We start from the raw sequence: 12,235 nt of genomic DNA, 5'->3' as shown, positions 1-12,235 counted from the left end.
TAAAACCCTGAAAAGCTAGCATGCCTCAAGATTAAACCCCCAGCGTTTCTAACATTGTCTTCCTCTTAAGTGCTGCAGCAAGCAAAATGCCAGTGAGAAAATAGCCTGTGGGCAGTCCCTGAATTAGCTTAGCTTTGGGATGCTCTTGGACCCTGTGTGAAGTCTTCTGCAGAGGAATCTCTGGGGAATATTCCTCAGCCTGTGGTTACTTAAAGTTTCATTTTAAAAGAAAATGGTTCTCAGCTGAACAAACAGAATAGAAGGCAGCTGACTTGACTAAGGGAAGCTGAGATAACTGATTTTGACCATTTGGGCTTTTTTCTTCGGGAGCCAGAAAACACCTACATACCACATTGTGAGGCTGGAGACTTCTGGGTTCTGTGGTTAAACTGCTAGCCTGGCATTATTAAGATCCAGAATTCATGTGTTCCTCCCTTTAACAGCTGAATTAAAGGGGAAAAAAATTTCCCTAGGGAGAAAGTGGACAGTTCTTACAGGAAATTATAGTGAAAGGTTATCTCCATCATATATATAGGTTGTGCAAAAATTTCCCTTGGGAGAAGAACTGGAGAATGACTAGATTTAATAATAAAATAAACAAAATCCAAAAATGAGGGATTCATCACAATATTATTTAATAATATTTTTAGTAAAATATAACTTTTAAAAAATAAGCAGCTGTATTTTCAAAAGGGAATATCTGAAATCACAAATATAAATTTCATCTTCACACATATTTGTAAGCTTTTGTGTCTTTGAGGCCTTCAGTTAGATGCTATGGAGCATACAGTGATAAATCAGAAATGGGTTCTGCCCTCAAAAGAATGGCATTGAAGGAGAATAGATAACATGTACAAAAATATCTAAAATATAATGCATAAAAGGGTAAGTACTCTAATAGAGGTGTTAACAAAATTTTCTGAGCTGATGATGAAGTTTTCACTCACAGCTATCTAAGCAAGAAAATAAAGTAAACATCATCCAAAAAATTAAAGAATATGGGGGTTGAGAAATAGTACGTAGTACAGGTTTGTTAGGATAATAGTGATAATTATCACATAGGGAGTGAAATCTGAGACTGCTATGAATAGACTTCATGTCATAAGTGGATAGAGTTGAAAGTTTTTGATTGTATATGTTGTTTGGTTGGGGATATGTCATAATTATAACTTCTTTCTTGAAAAATTAACTGGCTGTAGCATCCATATTAGAAATGGTAGGGAAAATGAAGTTGGAGACCATGAAAAAAGTATTAAATAGAGATATGAGGAGGTCAGAAAATATAAATGTATCTATGAAATGGAGCAATAGGAATAAATATAAATGATACATTAGCCAAAGACTGTACCACACTTGACAAAATAATAAATATGAGAAGATTAAAAGTGAATTAAGAAATTCAATTTAGCAAATATTTTGAGCGCTTGTTATTTCAGAATATATTGAGTTCTGAGTTCTTTGATTAAAGAATTTATAATTTAACTATAATAATGATAGTATCACCACTAACAATAGATAAAATTGTCTTTGAAGGTAATCGATATAGCACAAATTGAGCTTGACATGGTAGAGACATTAAGAAAATCAAGTCAAAATGTAGTTGTAAATTTGGAGGGGTAGGTGGAGAACACAAAAGAGAAATTAAAAATGTGGGTGGAAATTCATAACCAAAAAGTGAGATATGAAACTGTAGAGAATAGTTGAAAAAATAGAGGAAAGAAAGCTTTCCCTATATCATTATCAACATTGAATGTTGTTAAAGGTAAAAAAAGATGTTAATAAGAGAGACGAGAAGACTTAGGGGAGAACTGATGAAATAAAAGGTATTTCAATGTCTTGGTGACTAAGAAAAGGCAGAATTTCAAGAGGTAGGTGTGATAAAGCCAAAATTGCATAGCTCATTACATTAATTGGCCTATGGGAGAGGGCAATAATGCAGTTATTAACACTTGATAATATGAGTTTGAATATAAGGCAGGAGAAATAAAAATGCAATAGTTTAGTGATACAATCATGACACAAAAGAATAGATGACATCGACAGTATTTTCAAAAAGCTTTAAAGTAAAAGAACAGATTATACTATGATGGTTGGTCCAAGGGAAATAGCTTCTAGTGACTTTTTTTCTATAATTTGTTCCCGTATAAAGAAGACATATATGTATAAGGACATATATAGAGAGAAAGAAATAGAGCCAACTACAGTAGTTATTGGTTGTCTTTTAGACATTTAATATTGTTTTACAAACTCATAACCCAATTTCTATTTGAAATATTAACCCTCTCTTCTTGGTCTATGTGACCATGGTGCAATTGACTTCGTACTCCCTTGCTCACTCACCTTCCTTAATTCTAGGCTTCCTGAATTCAGATCTGATCAATTTAAGCACTTCCTTCAACTGGAGAGACAGATTGACTTAGAAACGTTATATGATTGAAAGACTACTGTATCAGAGATATTGAGAGACTATTTCAGAGTTTTTGTTTTGTTTTGTTTTTTTGTGCCAACAAGGGAATAGATTCTTATTCTTCCCATAGATCTGATGATGGATTGAAGTGATACTGAAGTTTCTTATTACCTGTATCTGGAAACTGAGAATTAAGTCAGTGCAGCAGAATGCACAAGAGGAAAGTGGGGGAAAACACAGTCCCCATGGTAGCATTTGATCCTTTTATCTAGCCGTTCCTAAAGCCAATTTTACTTGTGGGATTTTTCACTTAAATGTATCTATACATTCTTGTAATTTTAATTTGAGTTTCTAACCACTTGCCACTGAAAGGGTCTTAGATGGTATGCTGGTTTCATTGGAGGGTGAGGGAAGTGGATTAAATTGGAGTATGGATTTTGAGAGACTGGGGGAAAAACTTTATCTAGATCAGAAGAAAAATAAGAGAATTTATAATTTATATCTGTCTATCTATCATCTAGAAAAAGAGAGATTGAAGATGGTAGCTTTAGAAGTCTTGCCTTGATAGATTATGAGACAATGACTACTATTGAGGATAAAGGAGGTGCAAATTTGACTTGGAGTTTGCAATGTATGGAAAAGTTTTGAGTCAGTTACTGTGCAAACAAGAGAGCTAACAAAAAATAATAAATAATTACTCAGTTACAGTAAAGCACAGTTGAAGCGGCTCTTTAATTTGGTACAAATTAGATCAATAAAAATACTTGGAAGCTCAGAATTAAGGGTTAAACAGCAGGCAGTGAGGCTTTTTTAAAGCATCAAGACTGGTAGATTTTTGGATAGATAAATATGGTATTTTGAGATGTACATCAATAACATGACTGATCATGAAATTCAAGTGTATAAGGAAGAATAGAAAGCCAAAGAGTGGTAAATATTCACTATAAGAAAAGTGAGAAAGGACAAGTAATCAGAGTATAAGAGGAAGTTCTCACTAGAAGAAAGAATTTGAAGAAGATACAGTATAAGAACTGGTTTTCAGAGTAGAGGATTTTAAGATTCCAAAACTTGAAAACTGAATAAGACTGCATGATGATTTGAGTTGAAGCTCTCTACTGGGTAGCTAAAATAGAGATGAAGTTTCTAAGATGGGAACTTAGAAAGAAATGTCAACAGACTTAAAAAGAATACTAAGTAGGCGATGGAATTTGTCAAGGAAAATAGTGGAAGATTAGTGTAAACAAGGTGTGTAAACCATAGGTTATTGAAGAAGCTAGGACAAGGCTGTCAACATTGGCAGCTACTGGATTTATCTTAGGTTGGAGACAAGGTGTTATAAGATGATAGAATGAATTTCAAAACAAGGGAATAATTTTGGAGCAATGGTTATCTGAATGAGACAGTGATGAACAAGCATATTTTAATTTCTGCATTAAAATGTACCCAGCATTTGTTTTAAGCAAGTAAGACATGCACACATAAAAATGATTGTCATAAAGGAAGAAGTTTATACTGACAGACCCCTAGAAGCAGGGGTCACATAATTATATGATCACATAATTATATCAATTTAATTGAAGATATAATTTTTCATATATATAAGAACTAAAGACAAATTGGGGGTAGTACTGTGTATGCTAAGCCACAAATCAGTAGAATAGGAGTTGATAATATATCCATTAAGGCATTACCTGCTGGTAGCCATGACTGGGATTAATTGGATTTCATATGTGCCTTCTTGTTAAAGAGCTGAACTGGGGTCCACTCACTGGGCACAGTAGAACCAGATATGTACAGCAAGGTTTGCAGCTGTAGAAAGGAAGGTGTTGGTCTGCAGGGCCCAAGCAAGGAGGATCAGGCAGCAAATGCTTAAATTTAGAAGACCTCTTCTAGGGGTCACATGCTTCATGTGACCATGAAGGGTCACAGGGGAAGGAAGAGGGTCATTCAGGAGACAAAGGAGCAAGAGGGGAGAACATGGCCCAGAGCCTTTATTGGGGCTTTTACAGGAAGAAATGACAAGGCAGGGTTGATATGCTAAAGTTTAAAATTAGGCTGTTTGAATAATTTCAGAGGGTTGTAAGTTATAGGGGTGGTTCTGACTTTTCTGGTATCTGGCCCAAGGGTGACTTGGGCAGGGGAAATACTGGCTTGATATGTGAAAATGTGATAAAGGAGAGGGCTGGCGGGGTAGGGGAGGGGGGCCGGTGCAGGTTTGATTGGTTGGTTTGTAATTCAAAGCAGCCCTTGCAGGGTAGTTCTTTGCTAATTCTAGGAATTAGCTAGCCCTGGTGGTGGGGGTAGTTTCTCTGGGAATCATAGCGCCAAATGTTAGAGCATCAAGAATACGGAAAATGGGAAAATACAGTGAATATACCTTCTCTTCCAAGTAACTATGGAGAATAGAGGAAGTGACTAATTACATATTTCCTTTCATTAGCTAATTTAACTCTGAATGTAAATTTATTAACATTAAGATTTGATTACTTTTTCTTGAAACAAATACTAAAATGAAGAAAAAGTTCATGACTTTAATGATAAAATTAGTCATTATTTTGAATACTTACCAGCTACTATGCTAAAAACTTTTCACACTTCATATACTATACAATCACTGATTACACTATATAATCATCAGGAAAACCATAATGAGATAACTACTGTTAATATGTATGTTTACACCTAAGGAAACTGAGGCTTAGATAGTTTAAGTAACTTGTCCACGTTCACTGGGATATAAATCTAGGTCTGTCTAGATTCAAAAACCTAGGCTTTCTGTAGCAATATCTACCTATTTTTCATGCAATGTGTTCTTAATTCAGGAAATCACCCATTCAATTCCATATCATTCATTGGAGGCACAAGTTATAATAAAATAAAAAAGTATAGAAGCTGGTATCTACCTTAGTGGTTTCTGATTTGCTTAGGATTTAACTGAATTTCATTAGTTTTTCACTCTGAATAAAAGCAATCCTTACAATGATACATGGCATACAGTCTATCTTAAGTTTTATTTTGAACATGACAGTGGCATGTAATTTAAAAAAAAAATCAGCCTAACACTAAGTGTATGAGGCAATAAATCTCAAGTCTCCAGAGCAACATTTTTCTGCCACCCCCTTCCTTCAGACATAAAGAGATGTGGGACTGCTGCCAGAGAAATATAATAAAATGTAAGAACATTTATAAATGAAATACAATCAGAGGCCAACAATCTGCTTCTTTGCTAGCTTGCTTTATTCCTTCCTTGAGGATTCTATTTCTTTCTCTCCTTCACCATGATATTCCATTTCCCTTGCTTTCATTTTCCTACATTTGCCACTATTTATAACATTTGCCCTTTCTCATTTATTCTCTTTTATGTGTTTTCTTTTTTCTTGAAGAAAAAAGATATCCTATGACTTCATTCCTATGTGTATTCAGGATCAGGGTTAGCTTTTTCTTTTGCCTTTTATTACTTTTTTTATACTGGATATTAATTTTTTCCCTCCTGTGTCTTTTTCCTGCATTTAGTTGGTATTAATACTGTGATCTTACTTCTGGGTTGGATGGAGCAGTTTCCTATGGACTATCATGTTTAGAGATTTTTTTTTCTCTTACCAAAGCCAGTCATAACTTTGCTTATGGGATCAGACACCAGAGTCCCTGAGTCTAAAGAACAGTGCCAAAGTATGTTGAAGGGGTTTACTCTTTCACTCTTTTACTTAGGTAGGTGAAGATATATTTATTCATTTACCCTTTCTTTCATCTCTGTATCCGTCCTTCCACCCTTTAACCAAGTATTTATTGAACACCTTATACTCATTTATTGACCCAGTTAATGATCATTTATGGAGCACCTATGATGTGCCAGGAGTCAGTGGCAAATGCGAGAATAGATGGAAGCAAAAGATAAGATATGCATTGTCATGAGGTAATTTAAAAGGAATATTGAAGTCAATTGTCAGTCTTTTTTTAATCATCCTCACGTATCCAGATTTCTAAACGATGCTAGTGATAATCCTTCCCATGGAGGCTGTTCACTTCTACCACTTTCCATCTCCCCATTGGTGTGGAACTTTCTAGTACAGAGCACAACAGATAAAAATTCCTGGCCTCTTGAAGGTTACATTCTAGAAGAAGTGGGTATATGTGTGTGTGCACATATATAACTATATTGATAATTATATCAATTTAATTGAAGATATAATTTTTCATACATATAAGAACTAAAGACAAATTGGGGGTAGCACTGTGTATGCTAAGCCACAAATCAGTAGAATAGAAGTTGATAATATATCCATTAAGGCATTACCTGCTGGTAGCCATGACTGGGATTAATTGGATTTCATATGTGCCTTCTTATTAAAGAGCTGAACTGGGGTCCACTCACCTGGCACAGTAGAACCAGATATGTAAAGCAAGGTTTGCAGCTGTAGAAAGGAAGGTGTTGGTCTGCAGGGCCCAAGCAAGGAGGATCAGGCAGCAAATGCTTAAGTCACAAACTCGCCGATGCCTTGTAGGTAAGGGTTTCTAAAAGCAGGGGTAAATTGGGAAAAAAAAAAAAAAGAAGTTACAGGCAAAACTGTAAATCAATGTATGGAGGTTACAGATTGGTTTTGGCTTAAAAGGCCAGGGTATCTGAAAGCAGAGGCTTATAGGTCATAGGTAGATTCAAAGATTTTCTGATTTGCATTTGGTTAAGGAAGAGAAGCTTTGCTTAAAAATTTGGGGTCAGTAGAAAAGAACGTTAGCTCTAGCTCATGGTATGACTTTCTTCAGGCTTCTTAGGAAGAAATTTAGAACAAGGAATGGCAGCCAAAGTTCAATCCTCAGTTTCCCCTTATCTGAGGTCTATGTGACAGCAGGTCAAGTCTGTGGGTGTCTGGGTTTCTGAAAAACAACTGAGAGCTACATGTTAAGACGTTATCTTTACTTTCTTTAGAAGAACCAAGCATCCCCGTGATTTCAGCTTCCTTGGCTATTGTTTTTTTACTACTGTTACCTTCTGACTTATCAAGGTCCTTATTTGCTTCTTAAGATGAGCTAAGTTTCTGGAATTTCCTTTGAAGGAACTAAATATTTTTCTTTATTTTCATATTTGGGGGACCTGGCAGGCCCCTGAAGGGGTCTTTTGTCTCATTCTGTCAGTGTTGTTACATGCACTTGAGCATCATAATCACCTAGGGGTGTTCTTACAAATAGAGGTGTCCTAGCCCCATTCAGAGAAATTTTAATTTCATTGCTCTGTTGTATGACCCAAGTGTGTATATTTTATAAATTCCTCAGATAATTTGGGCAATCAGTGCTGAGAAACATATACTACATGACCCAAAAAGATCATGAAAAGGAAGTTAAACTAGATGTTGTAGGTTTGTGTCTTCAAAAATATAATATTCCTGTGCCTCAGTATGTCAAAATATGACCTTATTTAAAAGTAGAATCATTATAGATATAATTAGTTAAGCTAAAATTGGATCTACTGGTGTAGGCTGGACCCTTAATTCAATATGACTGATGTCCTTATAAGATGATGTGGAGACATACAGGGAGAATGCCAGGTGACGATGGAGACAAAGATTGCAGTGATGCAGCTGCAAGCAGTGAACACCTGCCACCATCAGAAGCTAGGAAAAGGCAAGAAAGACTTCTACCCATAGCATCAGAGAGAGCAGGGCCCTGATAACACCTGGATTTTAGAGTTCTCCGTAACTGCAAGATAATAAATTTCTGTTGTTTTACAGTACCATATTTGTGTTACTTTTTCACAGCAGCTCTAGACAATGAATATAGTAGATTTTGTCATCTGATGTTTATTGTGAATTTATGGTGATGAAGCTAGGAAATATCTTTGCTTTGAGCAATATTTGCATCTGTGTCACCTATATTTAGCCCTGTTGCAGGAGAACAATACACAGTGTTGGACCATCAGGAGAAAAATGTCAAGGAAAATGATTCTAAAGAAAACACATCTTGACCTCTCCACCCATATGAACTTTATTTCTATGCAAACACTGAAGGTTCCTCTAATGTTGCCAGCCAGTTACTAAATTGTTGGTAGCTTAAAATCAACCTTGATAACAGTATATAAGCTATGGAGATCTGCAAATGCAAAAAGTCAGGCTTTTGTTATTGTTGTTGTTTTTCCAGAGAGTGTTCATCAGCATACTACTACAGGGCCTGGTGAGTCATATAAATGCGAGATGTTAAATGTAGAAAAAAAGATGGGAAAGTTAATGGGCTTTCTTGGGCATGATAGGATAATAGGAAAGCATGAAGTGTAAACACCTTCCCTGTAAACAGAGGAAATCATAATGCTACACAGCATCTCAAAGAAAAGTGAATATGGGTTCAAGTTTGACTAAGTGGTTGAACTAGCATGGCTGCTGGCTTCCACTCCCAAGTTCAGCTTCAGAGGAATCAGTAGGGACAAGGGAGAAAACTGACAAACCCCTGGGAGATGAGGTTTTAAATTGGTGTGTAGGAAGAAGTAGCTTTGACCTGTGACAGGAGGCAGTCAAGCACTGCTGAGGTTTAAGTACAGTGAGGATTATTGGAGTTATGCTCTTACTTTTTCCAGGACATTTCCTGGAGGCGAATAAGGCCTGTGCCACACAGCTGGGTCCAGGTGTATTAGGAATAACTATCAAAGAATCCCTAGGGCTTACTGACTTCAGTCAATTGCTCCTCCATTTCCCATCTTTTCCCTTTCAAAACTCTAAAGATTAGGAACTATATTCCAAGTACTTAATGAATACTTCTTGGGCTGAGAAGGATAAATAATTGATAAAAATGTTTGTTTTATAAGAAAAGGAATGATTGAATCTGATTTTCTTAGACGGCTCTACCCTTGGGCTTTTCTACTCCACATCTTCTGGATTTATCAGTCTGACAAATACTGGGGTTTCGGTCTTCCTTAACTCTCATTGCCTGAGGAAGAAAAAAAAAGCTAATATTCCTGAGGAAAATGAGTTCACAGATCAAAATAACAAGATATTTAGGTGAAAAAAAAACAATTTCAAACTGTCACTTCAATATGAGAACATGATAAAAACCATATTAGAAATGTACAGTATCAGAAGTATTGTAACTGAGAAACTCATTAAATTTTTGCATGTAATACTTAAATCAGGAGTGGAAGTGAGAAAGACCAAGACATGTAAAACGATGCTGATTTCTATTTTATTAAAAGAGGTATACAGTTATCAATTTAAAAAAGAAATAATTAAAATAGACATTGCAAAAATAGGATATAATACAAAAATAAGACAGTAACAGTTCTAAATAAATCAATAGTTACAATAAATAAATATGGACAACCTTAACAGTTCAAAGACAAATTCTGACAGACTGAGAATAACATCCAAAATTTTGCTATATACTGATTACAAAAGACACTTAAAACATGAGGATAAACAAAAATTCAAAGAGAAGAGATAAAGACATTTAACACATGTTTTTCATTTCATTTCATATACTAGCACAAGGAAATTGCCATACTGATATTAGATAAAATACAGTTAAGATAATGATACAGGGTAGTGTCACTATCTAATGATGCAATTTCAATTTACCAAGAATTTATAGCTATTAGTAATGAAGTAATTTTGAAATATATGATGCATAAGCTGAGAGAAATACAAAAATAATTTCATAAATCCAAAATTTTATCAGTAGATTGAACACACATCAGTCGTTTACTAACAGTTAAAAATGAAAATGAAAAGGGGTATATAAATATTTACAACAAAATCAGTAAACTTGCCCATAATCAATAAATTCATGGAATACATATATATATATTCTACGTTGAACAATTAATGAAAGACATTTTTCACAGACACTTGCAAAGCCTTAGAAAATTTCAAAGGCAGGTATCATAAAGATTATAATCTTTGGTCACAATATAAATTAGAAGTTAATGACAAAAATATAAATTTTTAAAATATCACACATTTGAATAATATAAAAACATTGCTAAATAATTCATGGTATAAAGAAGAAATTATACTAAGGAATGACTAGAACTGAATTTTAATGAAAACATTATATATCAAAGCTAGTAGGATACAACAAACCAATGCTTTACGAAACACATGTATAGCCTACTTAGTTTTTTTAGAAAATTAGAAAACTTCTAAATACATAAGCTAAATGCCCATCATAATAAAGTAGAAAAATAAAAATAAAACTTAAAGAAATTAGCAAGTGAAGTAAAAATCTAGCAAAACTCATTAAAATATAAACCAATACTACTGAGATCACCAAAGCCTAAGTAGTTGTTTGAAAAAAGAATTAAAGGGAGACAAACTTTTGTCAACAGTAAAAAAGAAAAAGATATACATATAGAATGATAGGAATAAAAGTTGTAACACTAGAAGTAATATGCCAACACTTTTGCCAATAATTTTGAATACTTTTGATTAAATTGAAATTTGCAGAAAATATATCTTACTAGAATTAAACCAAGGAGAAAAAAACAGCATGGATAATATAAGCATTCAAGTAATTGACACAGTGCTTAAAATAATCCCACAAGCAAACACTAGGCTCAGAAGGTTTTAAAGATGAGTTCTTGTAAGTGTTCAAGCACATGATACCAAGTTTATTTAGTCTCTGACATGAAATTTTAAAGGAGGAATATTTTCCAATGTCCTCTATGAGGCCTCATCAACCTGGTAAAAAAACTAGAGAAAACTATGTAAGAAAGAACAATTGCATGTCTATTTCACTTATGATGATAGTGCAAAAAAAATTAACATATTAAGAAATCAAACACAACAATGTACAGAAAAAATATTACACCACAACCATATTGGTGTTATTCCAGATATGAAAAGACAATATAGTATTAGACAGTCCAGAAATTCAATCCAACAAATTGATTAATTTAAAGGGAAAATAATATAATATTCTCTATACATGCAGTTTAAAAAATTAAAACCCATTTACAAGGAAGATTATTACCAAATTAATAATATAAGAGGATTTTCTTAATATAATAAAGGGTATAAAAAACCATGAGCAGCCATCATCCTAAATTAGAGACATCTTCTTTTAAGACAAAAATGTCTATTATATTAGTTACTTATTCCATGCCCCACATCCTTTTGGCTCTCCTTTTACTCAAGTCATATTCGTGGCATTCAGCTTCATTAAGGTGTAAACTGATAGCACTTTGCTTCAGTTACACCTCGCATTTTCGCTTTCGGCCTTGGATGTTTCTAAAAGCATGACTTAAGAGACAAGGGAAATCTAACTGATTTTTATGCATATGTGGTCTGGGAAGGTGAATGAATACCTCATGGACAATTCTTGACCAGGGTGAGACAGGAGCCAGTGAATAAATTCTCCCCTCTTTCTTTTCTCAAGTGAATAGTTGCGAAGTTCAGTCTACACAGTATCTTATATAACCTTGATGATGCAAATGGCCTCATTTATCATGGAGAGCAATCAAAAATCGGACGTACCCTCTGTATTGCCTTCCTCTCCTTACATATTTTACTCTCATTAGCTTTCTGCCTATCTTCCCTGAAATTTTTTCCACAATTAAAATCCTTGTTTTGTTCTGGATTAACCCTGGTTAAGACAGATGTTATCACTATTCTAGTCAACATTGTGTGAGCAGTCCTAGACTATGATTAAAGGCATAAGTATTAGAAGGAAACAGAAGCTAATGTAGCTATAGATGTTATGACCTCTCAATTAGAAAATTTAAAAGAATCCATACGCATATTATTAAATGTAATAAGAGCATTTAGCAAGCTGGCTGGATATAAGATTAAAATATAAAAACGATACATTTTTAAACAGTAACAGCATATTTTTTACACCAACTGCTGAATATTA

At 34.3% G+C, this 12,235-nt stretch overlaps 1 long non-coding RNA gene across 1 annotated transcript in view; it reads right to left on the bottom strand.

The window, feature by feature from the left end:
• The window catches only part of LOC129136356 (uncharacterized), a 70,392-nt gene that overhangs the window by 28,429 nt on the left and 29,728 nt on the right, over nucleotides 1-12,235 (bottom strand). Inside the window, exon 4 of the long non-coding RNA XR_008537914.1 lies at nucleotides 6,780-6,919. This is a non-coding gene — a long non-coding RNA (uncharacterized LOC129136356). The remainder of the gene's footprint in view (nucleotides 1-6,779; nucleotides 6,920-12,235) is intronic.

The sequence above is a fragment of the Pan troglodytes genome, chromosome 9 (assembly GCF_028858775.2).
Source record: "Pan troglodytes isolate AG18354 chromosome 9, NHGRI_mPanTro3-v2.0_pri, whole genome shotgun sequence".
Classification (NCBI taxonomy): domain Eukaryota; kingdom Metazoa; phylum Chordata; class Mammalia; order Primates; family Hominidae; genus Pan; species Pan troglodytes.
This window is presented reverse-complemented; position numbering and strand designations above follow the sequence as displayed.